This window comes from Pecten maximus, chromosome 12 (genome assembly GCF_902652985.1).
Source record: "Pecten maximus chromosome 12, xPecMax1.1, whole genome shotgun sequence".
Classification (NCBI taxonomy): Eukaryota; Metazoa; Mollusca; class Bivalvia; order Pectinida; family Pectinidae; genus Pecten; species Pecten maximus.
Genome location: NC_047026.1, coordinates 14,227,401 through 14,247,840, shown reverse-complemented (window position 1 = coordinate 14,247,840; position 20,440 = coordinate 14,227,401). Strand labels below are relative to the sequence as shown.

General features: G+C 35.3%; 1 long non-coding RNA gene across 1 annotated transcript; it reads right to left on the bottom strand.

The window, feature by feature from the left end:
* Window positions 1-1,589: 1,589 nt before the first annotated feature.
* LOC117338758 lies at window positions 1,590-2,880 on the bottom strand. Its single transcript, XR_004535031.1, has 2 exons — window positions 2,776-2,880; window positions 1,590-1,797 (listed from the first exon to the last, which is right to left on the bottom strand). It is a non-coding gene; the product is annotated as an uncharacterized LOC117338758 (long non-coding RNA).
* Between the last annotated feature and the right edge of the window lie 17,560 nt (window positions 2,881-20,440).

Below are 20,440 nucleotides of genomic sequence, written 5' to 3'. Positions count from 1 at the left end.
TTCAAAGGAAGCAAATATGAACAGATTTCAAAAGCTCGAATACAAAATATGTATCAATTGAAATTAAGTTAAACCGGTAATGTTCAACTAACAATTTGATTTTTACAGGGATTGCTGTCTGTTTTCTTCATGATTAACCTATATTTCTTGGATGAACAATGGATGCTGAGCTTGAATTTTACAAAATTAGGTCACAGACCTACTTTTCAAAAAAATGTTCCCATAGATCAATGAAAATTGACGTGGGAAGAGAAACAGATTCTGAATTTTGATTTTCAAAATTAGGTTGCTGTGACCTACTTTTTGTGTCGCCTTGAAAAGGTGACATAGGTATTACTATGTCGGCAGCGTCCGCACAATGGTTTCCATCCAATAACTTGAGTTCCCTTTGGCCAATCAAACTCAAACTTCACACAGTGCTTCCTTACCAAAAGTTCTTGTTAAGGATTGCTTTTCAGGTTCAAAGGTCAAAGGCCAAGGTAACTGTTAGTATTAATAGAAAATTAGTTTCCATGCAATAACTTGAGATCCCTTGGGCCAATCAAATTCAAACTTTATGCATTGCTTTCTTATAGGAAGTGCTTGCTTGAGATTGCTTAAGTTTCGATGTTCAAAGGTCAAGGTCACTGTTGCTATTAATAGAAACTTGGTTTCCATTTGATAACTGGAGTTCCCTTGAACCAATTGAACTCAAACTTTGTATAGTATGTACTTCCTTATCAAAAAGTGCTTGCTTGGGATTGCTTTTCAGGTTCGAAAGTCACGGTCACTGTAAATAAATAGAAAATCTGTCCTGTTCCCTTTGGGTCAATCAACCTAAAACTTCATATAGTGCTTTCTGTATGAAAAACATTTAAATTTTGCATGAAACTTGTTTTGATTTGCAAAGCAGATCAGTTTGATTTTAAAAAATTCAAACCCTAGCTTGCTGTGCAGGCGACATCCAATTCCGTGGAATTCCTGTCTTAAAATGATATGCCTTAGATCAGTGAAAATTGATATCTGGGTTGGGCAGTTGATTCTTAACTTGAATATTGCAAAACGTTATAATTCAAAACATGTATCAAAGACTTCATCGCTATATTAATGAAGTAAGTGCTATGTTGATAAAAAATATCAATTAAAGGGGCATTCCTTTTTGAATAAAGTTTAGGTCGTCAAAATTAAACTTACTTTAAAATACGTATTTTTTTCAAGTAGTAAAAGTTATAATCTTTACATTAATACGGCAGTTTTACTATCGAGATAAACCAAATTTCTTTGGATGTTAGTCCAGAAAATTCTTAATTCAACCCGAAGTATCAATAATTACCGCAAAGACGCACGTTGTTGGTATACATTACGCATTTTCCCTGTACATTTCGGTGTTTATTTCATTACTTTTAGGCACAAATATTCATATAATCATAATTTGGACAGCGTGTTTCCGATGTCTGAACTAAGGATTATTTTCTTTAACAATTTTGTATTAATAGGTATGGTTATGTCCTTAACTCTACGTGCTTAACTTGAATTTTGCAAAATAAGCCCAGTGTGACCTATTTTCCTAAAAAAAAGATGTTATAGGGAATGAAAATTAACGGCTGGAATGACCAATAGATATTGATTTTAATTTTGCAAAATTAGGCCACCTTGATCTATATATATTATCATAAGAGATGCTGCATCTTTATCGGTTCCTCTGCTTGTCCTAAACGAAACCGCGTAGTCCTAACCAGGTGTTCCGGGAGTGTAAGCCTCTAACTCTGCTCCTCGATGACGCCCGCCATGCAAATCCAGGTCAAATCCGGACACACTCTGAAAACGAGAACTATTGTGGTGACCGTGACAATGGAACCAAAAAGCTATGTAAGTAATTATCAATAATTTGGAGTTCTATATACCGCTATATATCAAAGCAACATAACCGTATCAAAGCGGTTCACAAATCATTATCCGTAGTTATATGGCCTTTAACAAACAGCTCATGTTTTCCAAATTCACTGTGGAGCATACAACCGGAGCTGCCTTTTCGGCGCAACAGCTTACACAAAACATTTCTTGCACTGCCCTGACACGTACACATTTACAGCCGAGTCCTCCATCTTACGACTAGACCACCGTGACTCCATATTTCCAAATTAGATCATGATGTGGGCCATAAACCCTTCCCATGGTCTCCATCAACTAAAATCTCACGAATCCTTGTGCTGTTAGTTTTTTGCCGTTAGAAGGAAAACCGTGATCTAATGCAGCTTCGGGTTGAGATAGCTATAGCTATAACAATGTCCTTAGTGATATCCCCACACAGGAGGGATACCGTTAACAAAAACACTGATAGACGGGTCCGATTGTAAAACCTTTTATGCCACAGGTGACGTTAAATATGTAATTGACGTTACACGCGTCTGTGTTGAGATGAAGACATTTGGTCAAGCGTGCGACAAAGTACAGGCACCAAAGTACAAGAATGATACTTGGTGGACTCCACAAATCAATATATGTGGTCTGTGTTCCTATTTGCTTTGATTTTCTTTGGAACAAGAACGCTAAAATAAATTATAGGAACATGTTGACTGATATATATGGTACTGACAGGCAGATCCCAAAGTTGAAAAGAAAAGTATTATAACTTAAGATTCAAGTGAGCTAGACAGGCCCCATGGACCTCTTGTACAAATGTGTTACCTGAAAAACTGATACCAATACTTGTATCGCTATCTTTCGTCCATTTACAAAGAAAGTGAATTAATGTTATCTTCATAATCTTGTCGCTGCATAAAACCGTTATTTTACCTGTTTATTTGATCTATCGTCATATCCTGTCCATGATTATGTAGCCGTACTTGAATGTATCAATTTGTATTATATCCACTGCTCCTCGTCATTGCCTCTATAGGTATTCTTATATATATATAATGTATATATACACAAAGGCATTGCTGTCTATTGCTGAATAAAACATTGCATATATAGGATTTAGTAAGTAATATGGTCCAATATAGGTACTGAATCCTATCAAAAAGAAAAAAGGTTATTAGTCATGTAGTTATAAAGTCAGTACAGACAAGTAAATTGGCGAATTTCCGAGGCAATCCTTTTATTAAGACACAACTATATATAACAAACGAGCAAATACAGACATAGAACATTTAAAAGAGTAACATTTTAGCAGGTAAATAACGAAAATTATCGTTATGGATTTATCATACGCCTGCAACCTACTTTTATTAATTAGAAAACATTCTAGGTTGTGTATAGATCGTTGTATAAAAAAAACTAATAAAAAAGGGTTGAAAACTAACAGAGCAAGTTGAAATAATTTGATGACATACCTTTTTATTGGACTTTTTACTTACATCCATCTATACACCACCTTAGATGTTTTCTAATTAATAGCGATAGACCTTTAACGAATGGCTACCGTGGTATCGACCGAAGGGATTATATGCCCCATATGTTGTTGATCAGAAGGTTATCGATTCCTGTCGTAGTTATACTGTTTAATATATAACATACCACGATTTGTCCTTGTTTTGTAGACTTTCCGGTAGAATTAGGTTTTCGTATCCATGTCGGTATTATCTTTTTTAGCGCCGCTTACAGAAGTTAAGTGACGCAACGTCTATAAGAGATATTCCCTGATTGACGTGTGGAACAAATCACCCCCCATCGCATACAAATATAAGTACGGGGATGACTGGAACTCAATATTCACCAGTATTTATCAGGTATAGCATCATACCATTTTAAAGACTGCTGATGTCCAATCAAAACGGATTTTTCCAGAAAAAAATCCAGATATTGATTATCTATACTGTTATATGCAACAAACTTCACTCTACTGCAGATTAAGAGTTATTGCACAAACACCGCGGATTCTGTGCAACAGACTTAAATTCCGTTAATTATGAAAGTCTATGATATATTTCTTGTTGCTAACTTGATTATAACAACAAAAAGTCTCGATTTAGCATCACTATCCTATGGAAAGTACCTAAACGTGTCTGTTTATACCTTGTTGGAGGATATAGGCCTATACGGATGCGCTCGAGCTTGTGGGGCTACTAAGGATTGTAAATCCTTCTGTTTCCACTTCTCAACTCTCAGATGCCTTCTCTTCGAGGTGGATGCTTCCCAAGAGCTGTCAGCGTTCAAATCTACCCCGGGATATATTTACGGAGACAGAGAAATCGTTAGCAAGGTAGGTAAACTCTATCCATGTTATACCTGTTACATATTCAAAGCAAAGTCAAACTATTTAGAAATGAAAATTTTATATAAAAAAAGTAACAATTTATGCATATTTACATTGAATTGACTTATACTGTAAGTTTATGACCAAATGGACGTAATCATTCATCAGTCCGGGTTAATAACGTAAAATAACAACTCGGGGACTTACATTTTAGCAGTCCCTACAAGGTTTGGGTCTTATTCATTGTTTGTATTAATTCGGCCTTATTTGTTTCTAGTGTTTTGTTTGATTTTGTACATTTGCACGCGTACATAACTACATGGATTAGTACCTTAAATAATAAATAATCCTGAGATAGTCCTCACCAAGTTTTGCTATTTTAGACGATATATAACTCCGATAGGTAGAGTAACCGTAATAAAAACACTGCTACTACCAATACTTACACACTTATTTATAGGATTACCATCACCTAACCAATCTACTATGAAAGAGATTCAAAATATGTTCAATGAATACCTTTGGGGAAGTCCAATAGCAAAGGTCAAAGGAGATATTATTGTGAAATGTTATGAAGAAGGTGGCTTGAAAATGGTTAATATCCAACATTTTGAAATGGCCTTAAAATCAACATGGATTAGAAATATTTGTCTTAAAAGTTCAAATTGGCAGACACTTCTTTTTACAAAAATTAATAGAAATAAGTTTTTAACGTTAGGAAATAGATATATTGAATATAATATCAAAAATGTACTTCATAACAAATTTTGGATTGATGTTTTTAATGCGTGGAATATATTAAGAGGGAAAATTGAAATAGTTATGCCAGAACAAATATTATCTCTACCAATTTGGTATAATGATTTAATAAAAATAGGTAATAATACTGTATATTATAAGCAATGGTCTGATAAAGGTGTGATTTTTATAAATGATTTACTTAAAGAAGATGGCAGCTATCTTCAACAGAATGAATTTAATGAAGCTTTTAATTTAAATACTAACTTCCTTGATTATAATGGTATTATATTGGCAGTCAAACGATTAGGATGGAATTTTGAAAAAAAACTTACATTACCATTGATACCACTGTATATTGATATTGTTATTAAAAGTAAAAAAGGTACAAGAGATATGTATAATGTATTGAATAAAAATAATGTATTGCCTACAGGCCAAGCAAAGTGGAACACCATATTTGGAAATATACCTATTGAAGAATGGAAAAAAATATACAGATTGCCTTTTGACACAAATAAAAATTCAAAACTACAATGGATGCAATTTAGAATTAATCATCATGTCTTAGCTACAAACACTTATTTGAAAAAGATTCATTTTGTTCAGTCTGATTTGTGTAATTTCTGCTTCATAGAAAAAGAAACAATACAGCATGTACTTTGGGAATGTAATAAAGTCCAAAATTTAATTATGGCTTTCCAAATTTGGTTGCAAGCTACTTGTAATGAGACATTTAATGTATGTAAAAAAGATTTCATTTTTGGTAAAATAGCACAAAACCCACACCAAAATAACAGAGCAGAAAATATTATAATACTAAATATGAAGCACTATATTTATTGTCAAAAGTGTTTAGGTAAAGCTCTGTACTTACCCACTCTAATTAGTAACCTTAAAACTTCATATAACATCGAGAGATACTTAGCAAAAAAATGTGACAAGGAAGCTACTTTTATTGAGGATTTCAGCGCTTACCATTCAGCTTTTAGAAAATAAATATAACCATTACATTAAGGTAGTGTCTTTCATTATGAAATAGATTTCAATTTACCAACGTAATTAATTTTTATATTTTTTCAATTTGCTTGTGTTTTTGTTGGACTCGTTTCTTTTCCATTAAATGTTTTTATTAGCAATAGTCAGTTATTTTTTTGTCACCCTTTCAGAAATTGCCTTTGCTTTCGTCGGAAATCTCGTTCCCTCTTCTCTTCTTCCTTTTATGTTTCCTTTCTCTCTTATCTTTGTATTTCCTTTTCAAAATCAGCTTCTACTTTTTATCCAAACTATCCCCCAATCCCATTTTTCAATTAGCTCCAGGCAATATATTCATTGGTTGATTGTTTTCAATTCTACATACACTATACTGCCCAATAATTAAGAATGTAATAGTAGATTATAATAGATTTAAAATACACCAAAAATGTAGGAGTATTCATAAAAATTGATTACATGTACATAATTAAGAGAGTATTGATGTAAATGTTTGTCTGGAACTAATAAAAAAAAAAAAAAAAAAAAAAAAAAAAAAAAAAAAAGTTTTGCTATTTTTCGGGCCGAAATCCAAGATAGCCGACATGGCCGCCATCTTGATAAAGACATTGCATTTAGTTCCAGCAGTTGAATCTTATTTGAAACCGTCCTGAATTGGAAGTGTTTCGGGTCATTTTGACACCATTTTTTTTTTACAAATTCTTCTCCAAACCTATACAAGAAGGATTTAGTCCAAACTTGTCATGAATAAAACTGAGACGCTCGATCTGACCAGGTGCTGACAATTCTACAGTCTATTCGAAATCCAACATGGATAGTCGCTATATATGGCCGATATTTTGAAAATAAGAATGGGGTCTGGTTTAAAGTTGTTCTAAGTAACAGTATACTGCTAGTATTAGAGAAATCTCTATATCCGGAACACCTCGGTATATTTCATTCAGAAATGAGTAAACATCGTATCGTATTATTTGCAGTTGAAGAACTTAGCATATATATATATATATATATATATACATATCTAAGCAACGTACAAATAAACAAAAGTTCAGTCCGCCTGAAGAAGCCTGAGAGGGCAGAAAGGCTTTGCGGCAAAGTCTGTTGGTTTTTTTTTGTTTTTTTTTTATATATCTGTATATAGGGTCTAGTAAGTAATAACGACGGTATAATCCAATATAGGTACTGGATCCTAACAAACAAATGCTGGATGCGTATTACTAGAAATAGATATATGTCAAGTAGTAATAATGACAGTACAGACAAGTAAATTGTCGAATTTTCGAGGCAATCTGCCCCTTTATCAAGACACAGATAAATTACATACGATCACATGTATATATGTATAATTATTAGTTTCTGAACAATAAAGTCATGTTCAATCAAGTTCAATTATTTATTAGAGTGTCAAACACCTTACAACATATAAAATACATCATAAAATATTTCTCTTTCTAAGTAAGTTATGTCCAGCCATTTATGACTTATTTAGACACTATAAAACAAAATAATAGTATAAGATATTGCATGCTAAAAGTTAATAAGGTAAGGTTATCCCAAGCTATTAAAAATGGTACAGTAAGTAGCCACGTTATGTTACATGAATAAAAAGCTACGAAAAGTTGCTTCTTCTCCTCCACATAGCATAAGTTGATTGGCGAGAAGATTTGGGGGAGATTTATCTACAAGATATTTAAACTGATTAAAACTGTCCATAATATTAAAATCAACATATTTGTTAGCATCACAAATGTCTATCCATCGTTTCACGGCAAGCACTGGTCATATCTGTATAAAGCACATTCAAGTGTACATGCTTAGTTATCAATGTTACGTCCAGCACAATGGTTTCTTTAAGATATAATCGATCCTGAATTACATAATGTAAATAGGTTTGATTTCGACTGAAAACTGTCGTCAATATCTCATCTACTACGATAATGTCTTTGAGAATAATTTACTTCAAGGTACTTCTTTTTATTCAAACTTCAGAGTCTCTTTCCTGAAAACTGGGCATAATTTTTACACATGAATATCGTAGATCCTATTAGGCCTACTTTAAAGTCCATGAACCTCTTAATATACTGAATTTGTTTTCTAAAACATTCATGATTCAATTAAAATTGAAATCTAGGCTAAATATCAAAGTTAACGAAGTCGATGAGAATTAAGGTACATTCTCTGTGAATACACAAGCAAGAGGAGGTAAGATATGGTTAGATACATTGTATGCACGTATTGCATGCGATGAAGTCGATATTTAAGCATTGAACTGATTTCATTTGGAAGTTATGGGCTGATGAATGCCAACTGGACAAAGGCAAATTTAATGAAGCGCGCTAGCGTTGACAATTATGACGTCACTATAATAATGACGTCATACATGTAATAAAGACTTGGAAGTTATGGACTCATAACTTCCAAGTGAGCTTGGTAAAGTTATATAGTGGGGCTGCAGTGTAAATGTAAATATCAGAATATGATGGGTCAATGTTGTTTCTGATACCTAAATAATATCATTTTTTTCTGATCCGGTAAAATTCTAAGGCATTTTCCCTTTCAACAATTCCATTCCGATTCCTCTAAACCGTTGTGAATATCTCGTGTGACGCGTATAATCGAAATACTACCATCCGGCAACATCCTTAACAAATATGCTAATATTGAATCAATGGAAACATGAAAACAGCTTGATAGTGAATGCAGAGATGTTGCTATCTAGAAATGGTAAAATCAAATCAATTGGGAAATTGAAATCAGCTTGATTCATATTAAGCCTATCAAATCAGAGATAATAATTGAAGCTATTGTATCATGTGTAGTATATCATATTTTCTATATGTGTGTGTATGTATTATTATATCTCAGTTTACAACAGTGCTTGTTATTAGCCGAAACGCATCACGTGACCGAGGAATAAAACGGAGCGCGTGTCCCAATGGCGACAATCTCTCCGATTCTCGCAAGAGTTGTCTTTGGTGTCAGTTACGTTTTGTAAACCAAATGAAAATAAAAACCTCGTTTGGTTCCATAAAGAGCTGTCAAGATTTGAAATGTAATTAACTTGTAAAATAAAATTGTGACAAAAATTAAAAAGTCTATTGTTGTTCGCATGTTTTGGTGAAATTTACAAACAGCTTAACAAATTACATGTTAACAGCAAGGCCTATGGTTAGCCATAATGCATACTAATAATTCATAAAATTGCACCTTAGTAGTGATTCATAGGCTTGTTAAATATCACTGACGTCATTTGATCAATATGACCTTAATTCAGACTAACATTGAAGATCTTGTAAATAAGAGTGAATTATAGGATGATAATTCCCGTTATATGTTCCTTATCGTTACCTTAAAAAAAAAGTCAAAGCTACAGATGTAAAATTTTATTCAAAATCTCTTCATGAGATCTTGAGCTCTATCAGCATACCGCATGGCGGCACAAATGAGACGGTGCGTTATTTGTCTGTGTGGGTGTGGGTGTGGTGTGACTATATATATAGTCCATCTGTAGTCTGACCGGGGTTCATTACAAGTAAAAACCTTGTGACTATATATAGTCCACCTGTAGTCTGACCGGGGTTCATTACAAGTCAAAACCTTGTGACTATATATAGTCCATCTGTAGTCTGACCGGGGTTCATTACAAGTAAAAACCTTTTGACTATTTGTAGTCAACCTGTACTCTGACCGTAGTACATTTCAAGTCAAAATGTAAAGATTCAACTGTACATTATACACAGTTCATTATATCTAGATCGATAGAACAAAAGTTACAATTTTTTACTTCAGTTACTTTATCACTGACACATATTACGCTGTTAAAGATTGAAACGACATATCACATCAGCGTCAAATTGATAACGCCATGAGAAGGAATTTATGATTGTTGATATTTTCATTCGTTAAAACCGGATCTAGTTGTCGCCATTACAGAGCAAGGGGGGTTGCAATATAATAAAGTCACTCACTGTGGAGAGGCTCGAGCGTAACATATAAGTCTTAAGAACCCTTCTTTTTAATTATCCTATATTAAAATATGTCACATCAATATATATTATGCATAGTCCCATAGGAAATTGCTTGTCACCACATAGTGTAAAAGGTTAATATTGTATGATTTATAACCATATCCCAAAACAACATTTAAGGTTGTTGATGTGGCCTTGGAAACTTTATTGTTGGAAATGTACTCAGTGATGCGCTGTAGACCATTGTGTGGCCTCTTCATCACCTTATCCAACAGGGAGGTTATCAATCTGCTGAGTATTGATTATAATCCCACCGATTGTTGATTATTGCTACCAATTTTCGTCATAATTGGACTTAAGAGATAAGCTGAAGTCATGCTGAAAATGTATGGTAACACCTCTGGCCGTCCCTGGGGTTGAGTTTTCCCAGCTCGCCAAGTATATGCTCGGAGCATCATTACGCAGTGATCCTTAATGCTACCTTGTTTGATTAAATCAGAGTTGTGGTTCATGAACGAAGTTATTTAAATCTTAAAATGCCTTAATTTTGGGCCCAGGCATTAGGCCTCCAAGGCTCTGAAGGGTCAGCAACTTGCCAAATATAGATTATGATCCAAATGCAGGGCATGCTTACTGTTGTAAAGAAACTAGTGGGCGATTCATGGAAACTTCCTGATTACTTTCTTTTCTAAAATATGTGCTACCAAAACAGATAAGACATAAACTTTAGTCCTTGTGAACTACTGTTTGATATTTTTGTCCACTGATGTTTTCAAAACCCAATACTTAACTTTTAAATTTATCATTTTTTCTCGAATATTGAACTTGTATCAGCTCGAACACTGAAATTTTACTTTTACTGGCTGTGACCTTGTACCCCAGAAAATCTCTATAAGCTCAGACAAAATCTGCTGTTTTGAATAACACCATATGCCGCAGCGTGGCCCAAATTGGCAAATCTTTTTTGGTATGTATCTTTCTTTCCATTTGATTGAATACAAGTAATAAAACATGGTTTAAGAGATTATAAGTACATGCTACAGTTCTAGTTTTCGAAGGTAGAGGATATATTCGATTCAAAATGGCCACAACAGGCTGGCTTTCCATTGGACGAAAATGGTCGTTCGATTTCAACGAAAGTTGGTATGGAAGGTGTGGCTTGGCAAAACGACAACTTTGATGTTCTTTTTGCGACGAAGCAGAATGACTGCCCATTCCTTCCCTCTTATTGGTCAAAATTTAAACATTGTCCGCGTATTAAGGTACACCGGTCACATTCGTAACCTCGGTTTCACATTTAAACAAAATGGTCGTTATAAGCTTCCGGACGAATCATCATGAAATAACACATACTCATTAGATTGTCTAGGTGTCAAATACACCTTTTTTAAAATCTCCGTCGGAGACAGTATGACCGCTATAGCCTCCCCAACGATTTTGGATAATTAAGACTATAACGCCTGTTCTGGTGAAGCAATTGTGATCATTTTTTTATTTTAAAGACACAGAAGAGGTATTTAAAGGAAGATAAAGCCTTAACACTATTTGATTATCATTATAGCTAATCAGGGTCTTCTGGATGGCCGAACATAGATGGTGTCTGATTTTTCAAAGCCTTTGGTTGCATGGTAATGAAATGGAAGTGTGTGAATGGTCAAGTTCATACATGTCGCAATATAAGCGAAGCTCGTGTAAAACATATAAATCCACACATCGTCCCATTGGAAATTCCAATCATCGCCAATTTTCCTGATGTCAAAAAATGGCCGCAATTTCCTAGCATCTAATTGATAAAACATATAAACATTGTCTAATGCGTTGAAATATCATGAGACATCGGTAAGTTTCGTAAAATTTCAAACAAAAATAATGCCATCACAATACCACTGACTGGTTGAAAATAAATGTATGATTTTTATGAAATTTGCTATGCATGTGTGATGTGACAACATGAGCAACTTCATGTGGTTGATGTGGCTTGGAGACTTGTCGGAAGGTCGGATGATTTCCAGTATTGATCGCAACTGCAATTCCTATTTTTGAAAATTCATAGAAGATTAGTTATTCCTTTTTTTATTTAATTATTCATTTATTCTATCTATTTATTTGTTTGTTTATTTATTGATTTTCAAGTTATCTTTCCATTCGCTGTTGTTAGTCCACGGCTAATCTCCCTAAACTACCAGTGTCTCCATCAACAAAATTTGTATGCATTCATATATTCCAAGATGGCTGCCATAGCCTCTGATTTGGCTAAAGTTTAATAATATACTTTTAACTTTTGTTCTATTTGATGGGACATTTCAGCATAATTGGTGGAGGGATGAAAACATGTCAGCACTTGTTTATACCAAATGATTTCCAAATCCTGTCTTCTGATTGGTCGAAAATGAAATATTGTCCGATTTATATGAAATAATAAGGATCGAATTTAAAGCAATAGTCTGTGCTAAAACTAGAGATTAACTATCGCATGACCTAATATGGATCCCACAGTACCAACATAGATCGCCTTGGTGCGTTGGTGCGCTGTGGTCGGATAAAGGAAAATTACGTTTATGTAATCAATCATTACCATATATATAAAGTAAATTTAAAGTTTGAATAGGCTATTACACAACATGGTTCTATCAATGTATGTCTCTTGTCGACGCTGCAGTTTGTTTACATTTCACTTTGACGGATACTGAATAAATCGTTTATTTTATTACTTTTTTATCCAAGTGAAAATTTCTTTCTCAACATTTCATGTTTATACTATACACTCTTATATTAGATATCATTTTAATGTAGAAAATATCTTTTAAATATGATCAGGAAAAAATAAATGGTATATAAATATAAAAAGAAGCATTGGTGATTCTAACCTTCAACCTCCTAAGTGGTTTTGTAGCTCTACCATTTGAGCTAATCAGGCTTGATTGGAAATGAAATTTGTCCATGTGAAGTGAATCAGTTCATTATGATTTAAGTTTACATGTAGTTAAAAATAAAAAATATAGCATCAACAATTTTGTTTTAAATTTTTTGACACCAGAGCATCAAAGGATCACTTTTTAGGGAAAGTATTTTAGTGTGTTTTAGTGCATATAATAAAATAGGGAAAAGTTGGTCTCCCGATGCGGTCAATGTCAAAACTGATTTGAATTCGAGACACCTCCCTTACACACAACTATTTGATGGTACATCTACGAATACAAAATGGCCGCCATTTCCTGGCTTCTGATTCGTCGAATTGAAAACAGTGTTGCTATGTAACTATAGTTTGGCACTACGAACATAAATGCGTTGTTTGTTTTGTGAAAAACCTAAATGACAACATGGCATTTCATGACCTTTGTTTGATCGAAATTTAAATAGTGCAAACTCAATGCATTCAAATTTTGACATTTGTTCGACCTTTTCTTGTTTTCTTATGTGCCTCTAGGATATCAGAACTCTAGTTGCTTAGCATCAGAGACCAGTCCTTTTTAGAACTAAAATGTTGTATGTCGTTTAATGCATTTTTGTTTGTACTGTATCTAACCCTAATCTGTATCATTTTCATTGTGATAAATTATCTCAGAAGTGTAACATTTGTAACAAACGTAACAGAAAAAAAATGAAAAAAAAAAAAACACAAAAGATGTAAAAAATATTGCATTCCGTTAAGTTGTCCTCTTGTTTATATACAGGATGTCCAGTTGATGAGATCGTGCGCTGACCATACGTGTCCAGACCACTCCACTTGTATAGTACTACGGTCACTTCAGGTTGTTTGCGTTGTATCTGGTAAGTTTACATCTTATACCACAAGAACTTGCCAGGAACTCCCAACCCACGGTATATACGTTTGATACATAGGCATGAACCGAACAAGGGTCTATACGGACGGAATAAACCATCGATATGGGACGATTTATTTTATCGACACCAAAATCTTAGTGACACCAAACTTTGCCTGAAGTTCTACGTTTTCATATTGTACTGCGCTCTGGCCCTACACCAGACATGGTTTCAGGTCAGAGGAAACTCGGGCTAATGGTCCATCTTTAGATGATATACCTGTATGTAAAAGCTGGTATATGTATCATTTCCGTGTATGATTTTTAGTTTTTGGCGTCTGACAGGAATAGGAAATAATCAAACTACTTTCTTCTGCAACTACGTCGTCTGACATTATACTAACTATATGTGTTTACAGTCGTATGGGTTACCTTTCGACAAATAGTCTTCCTTTCGTTATTCATTCTAGAAATTTATTAAATTGTCCTTGCATAAATGAACATAGCGGGAACACCAGTTTTTTTCAGATCCAGTGCCCATACAAATAATAACCTGGATATACTAGTATATTTGTTCTGTTTTGTATTGTTTAACGTTCTATCAACAGCTTTGGTCATTTAAGGATGGCCTCTCCCGTGTTCGAGATGCATGTGTGTAGTGTATGTTCGTTCTCGTCCCCTGGTAATTGCGCCGAGATGCATGTGTGTAGTGTATGTTCGTTCTCGTCCCCTGGTGATTGCGCCGAACTGATGCCTACTTTATTGTGCTTCTTCATTGAATTATACTGCCAAGGATACCCAGGATGACACCCCACCTGGTCACATTATACTGACAAACATACAGATTTATGGTAAAAAGAAACCGAAAAATAAATTTTAATACAATGACGACTCGTAAATTGGACCAATGCTCTAATACTGTAAGATAAAACTGAGAAATGGGCAGGTCTGTGCTGTCGTTGTTGTGTCTTTGGACAAGATTATTTATCCTATTTGCTTTGTATGACATGCGACGGGATCCCGTTAGTTTTTCAGAGAGGTAGCCACCAGCTACTACAAGGATACACCATCTCAAAATGACCTTTGCGGTTCACGGGACGATAAACCCAGCAAATAACCACTATTGGACTGGTACAAAGTTTTTTTAACTTCATTATTAGCGCCATGGATTAGATAGTAAGTTTAGCACAAACAGCCAAAATTGCCAAACAAACGTCTTTAAATTCGCATATCAAAACTAAAAATGACATAACAGAACACAACTCCATTTATTCTATTCAATTATTTGTTTTCTCGAGGTGATGAACAGTTGTACAAGCACGGAGTTTTAGAATAGTGTTTCGTGTTATATTATCCATATTACGGGAAAATACATGTATATTATATTAAAGTTCCAAACCCCGTGGCCGATTATTCGGTAAATAATGGATACAAATTTTAATATGTTTAAATCAAATGCTCGTTTACCACATAATCCAGTTAATTCGGCCATGTAATATTTCTGCATATATATCAATATCACTTACCCCGGAGTGTTATTCATTTGCGGCACGAATGAAAGATTATCTGGATGTTACATTACAGAAAATAACGTTACGAATTACGTTGTGAATAAAGTTTGGCGCAAAAAAAGTGGCTGCCTCCGTTTGATTTAGTCCATTTTATTTTGAAACCTGTCAAAGTGTAAGATTTCCGAGTTATGTGATAAAATTATCTTAACTCTTTTTTTCATTTCAGATGAATTTTTATAAACCCCCGTCTGGAATATTTGATTTTTAAAGACACTTAATAAAATTTCGTATGCACTACAAATTCATTTAGATCCTACATACTTTCTTTCCATTACCAGATGGGTGGCTGTTCAAATCGCCCTGTGTCCGTGGTCCGTCAGTCGTCTTGGTTGGTTTGCTCTCTCGGGAGCTCCCGGGCCTCAAACAGACAGGTTTCACTGAGATGGTACACAGGTGCCTGACTCGTTTTATAAAATAATAACATATAGAGTACATATAAATGAGAAAGGTTCTGAACTCCCCCGGGCTTGAAATCTGATGTATTTATTTCTAAGTACCGTAGCTTCCGAAGCCATGTTGTGTCAGTCGCGATCAATTTGAACAAGCATTCTGATTGGTTATAGAAATATTGTTTAACCAATCAGAATGCTTGTTCAAATTTACCGCGACTGACACAACATGGCTACTCAAGGGGAAAATCTACTATCAGTATGCATAAAAAGTCCCGGGGCCGTCGATAGGGTGCTCGTATACATAAAGTAAGTGTATGTAATAGTTGTATTCGGTGATCTGATGAAGCGTACCTCTTGATTAACCCGTGGACTTCGTATTTAAAGCTATGTCCAATAGAGTCAAAGTGTGGTGACCCTGATACGTCAACTTGTCCGACTAAACAAAATCGAGGGGATTTTGAAGTTTCACGCCCGATTTCGTAAACTAATATCGAGAAATCGACAACATGTTATGGCTTATTTTAAAGATTGACCATTTCTCTTCAATTTAAGTCCTACTTCGAAAATATCCACCCAATACAACGGAAGCTACGATACTTAGAAATAAATACATCAGATTTCAAGCCTGGGGGAGTTCAGAACCTTTCTCATTTATATGTACTCTATATGTTATTATTTTAAAAAACGAGTCAGGCACCTGTGGATGGTAGTTGTTGTTGATGCGCTGTTACAATTGTGGCAAATGAAGGGTTTGTCGTGTCATTACTCTCAACTGTCCTCATGGTTAATGGAAAGGAAAGGCTCTGGGTATATTTCACCCGACGTACTTCCCTTTCAATCTTCCAACCAGGACAGTCTCGAGATGAGGCCTCATGGTTACCCTGGCAGTTTATGCAGCGTTTGCCAACAGTGTTGCAATGGTCGGTATGACCATAGCACCCGCGGTGTTCCGTCCACATTTGTCCGCTTGATGTCCATACTTCTGGCTGTTACTGCATCACAAAGGGTTGATGATGTAGGCGGAGAGACTGTACATCTGGTAACCTATAGTTACCGTCTGAGGCAGGACACCCTATCCGGTCACATTACACCGACAACGGGCAAACCAATCGTCCCACTAAAGTGGTGTATGTTTCAAAGATATTATTAAACATGTCCAATATGAAAGTATGGGATATGATTAGGAAAATAAGTGTAGGAAAAAAGTCAACACTCTAACATTATTAACAAAAACACAATTCATTCGTCGAAATCTGAAATTGCAAACATCTACCGAAAATGTCAGTCTTTGAAGAAAACAAACATAGGAAAGAAACGGCTAAATTTCAATACAATAAAACAGGAAAAATACTATACACCGTTCACCCTACCAGAACATATAGATTCTTCTAAAAGCATAGGACTCTGCTTCAGGCCCAGGCCCATATGATACTTAATATCAATTTTGCAAGCACATACTGTTATACACATGTATGTATATATAAAACTTTAGAATTAATGATAAACAAAAGACTAGTTTGCTTTCTTGAGGCGATATGATATCCCCTCTTCAAGAACGTTTCAGAAACAGAATATGGACAAATGACCATCTCATGAGACTCTAGATGTTTATTGGAGAGGCTTTCGCCAAAAAGGAACACCTTGCAGCCGTGTTCTTTGATCTTGAGAAGGCCTATAATACAACACGGCAGTATGAGATCATGCGAGATCTTCATGACCTTGGCGTACGTGAAAACGCCCACAATTTTATATATGATTAACTATCAGATAGACACTTCAAAGTACGTGTCAGCTCAACTTTTTTTAAACGACCAAACATGAATCTGGATTTCGACATTTACCATGTTAAGTCTAAACAGAGGGGTTTGCTTTTCATGGATGGTTCCTAGAACTGCTACAAATCTAGAACGACAACTACAACAGAGTTTAGACAAACTACAAAATTGGACAAACGAAAACGGCTGTTCTTTCTGAACAACTTTCACATTTGGTCTTTAGTTTGCCCCTGTGAGGAAGGCTTTGGGTTCTGTCCCCTGTCCGAGACATACCAGAGTCTTTAAAAATGGTAATTGCTACTCCTGCTTAGCGCTCAGCATATCTGGAGTTGGACGACTGGTTCGCCCGTTGTCAGTATATTGTGACAGTTTGGGGTGTCCTGCTGGTTTTCTTCGACAGTATGCTTCAGTGAGGTAGCACTATAAATCGGCAAATGTTCCGGCCTATCACAAGGAGACATCACACAATCATACCGCAGCCTCCCAAAATACACATACGCTCTTACACAATGTACCACACGCATGCATAAATGACCTTACATTTGATAGGACGTTAAACAAATAAAACCAAACCAAACCAAATATCATACTGATTGGTGAGCGGGCCGTGAAATGCTTTTGCGCTTTTATAGAACACTTATTCGAATAAAACTGTATTATGGTTGCATGGTTTACTGATCAGTGCGTAGTTCTGATTTGGTTTGGTTTGGTTTATTTTGTTTAACGTCCTATTAACAGCTAAGGTCATTTAAGGACGGCCTCCGTGCGTGCTACATGCATGCGTTAGGTGAGTGCGTATGTGTGTTTTGGGAGGCTGTGGTATGTTTGTGTTAAGTCTCCTTGTGATAGGCCGGAACTTTTGCCGATTTATAGTGCTACCTCACTGAAGCATACTGCCGAAGACACCCAGCAGCACACCCCAGCCGGTCACATTATACTGACAACGGGCCAACCAGTCGTTCCACTCCAAATATGCTGAGCGCTAAACAGGAGTAGCAACTACCATTTTTAAAGACTCTTGTATGTCTCGGCCAGGGGACAGAACCAAAAGCCTTCCATGCAATGGGGGCAGCAGGTACAATTCTTACGCCCTACCTGCAGGGCAGGCGTAGTTCTGATCTGCAGGTGCTAGACCCTATCCATAACTAGGTGATTCGTCTAGCTCTTGGATCTTTTCGAACAACACCTGTAAAAAGCTTGTAAGTGAAAGCAAATTAACCATATCTTTATGACAGAAGGAGAAAACTTGCATTACAGTTTGCAAATAAACTAAAATCAAACCCTAAAAATTCTGATCTTGGCAAGTACTCAACCCAAAATACAAGCACTTATTTACGCAAAACCGAAAACTTCTCCCAACATTTGGAATTCTTAGTCCTTTCAATAAAATTGACCAACGTTGCTGAATTGAATATATCTGATGTTCTCCTCCCTGGAACTTACAAACACATGATTTAGCCATCGACCATATCGACAAGCACTGCATACTTTCGAGTCCCCGTATATGAAAACTCAGTTCCGTTTATTCATAGGCACTATTTTGCTGTTTGAAAGTCATCGATCTATCATACCTTTGACGTTATATATTACAGTCCAAATCATCTATTCGTTATCTCCTTCATTATTTTACCCCTTTATATTTTATGGTCTAATTTCACAATACAAATGATTTTAACAATGAACCTTTTTATCTGATTTTGTCTTCGCTACCAACTTAAATTATTTGTTTATAATAAGATAGTAAATGAATCACCATGGCCCTTAATGCTCACAGCCGTCGATGGGCCGTTCAAAGGAAACAAACGAAAAACGAAAAATCCGTCGTAAATCCTCCAATTCTTGTAATCGCTATTTCTGTAGATGTACTGCATGAATCCTGGGTCGATTTATACTGTAAAGATAAAGAAACGCACCTTCTTTATACTAGTCATATAAAAGTAAGGTTAAATTGTGCGCCTTTACCTTATACCCCATTAAATATTCAAAATCCATTATCTGTGACAAAAGAAAAACAAACTCTCCACTTCGGGTGCGCCTAAAGTACCAACTTACTGTAATTATGTCAATTTCTGACTATCACCAAGACGCATGATCGCCAGTACATTTGAAAGGAGGGGTGTCAATTTGAGACCTCTGGTGGCTACCACCGATAAGTTTTATTATTTTGTATATAGATGCCTTGAGGTAGGGTGGACATGATATGACAAGATATTCAGGTCAGGTCATAGGCCATTTCGAGTTATGAGGCGGTAAAGTGGGGGTCAATTTTCCGATTGGCTCAGTTTTGACAAAACGTAATGATATATTTTTTCGTAATCGGCGACGTTACTTTATATCATTCGATGAGTGTACGATCGATACCTACAAATGCATGACTCGAACACCCAGCATTCCTCGAACTACTGGCATGTCCCTAGGAGTTCAAGTTAGCGGGATTTTACTGCGTTTTTTGTTGTATTTGATCAATGTTCCCATAAAGCTTAATTAGGTAAATTACCGAAGAATATGTAAATATTATACTTTGTGTTCTGACACAGTAAACAATGAGCAGCATTAATGCTAATCGATCGCTAAGTTATCGTAAATAAGCAAAGACAATCGATTAATTAATCTAGGCTCCAAACAGGAACATAAGAAGGACAGTTCTTTTAATTTGAAAGCAGAAAACAAAACTTTTAACATAACAGGAGATATTTACATGTACTCCTGTGTCTGGAATTTCATGTCGCGTTAACACATTTTCGCTGTCTAGTTTAATACACTTTATACATTGTGTCATTCCACAATACTTTTTTGTATACACACCTTCGTAAAAGATTAATTAATTCAAACAAATAATAGCACATGTTTTAATCATTCACTACTTCAAACATTCAACGTGATTTTCGTTACATGTTCATGAATACTGTTTTAAGAGGACTATACCCGTAATATATAAAGGTTTTCGATCTTCTCTTTTTACACTTCTTATCGATTATAATATGGATATCTATGGATACAGTCCGTTTATGATTGCGAAAGTGTAAGACGTAAAATCGATTGTTTTGCACCAAATAACTTCG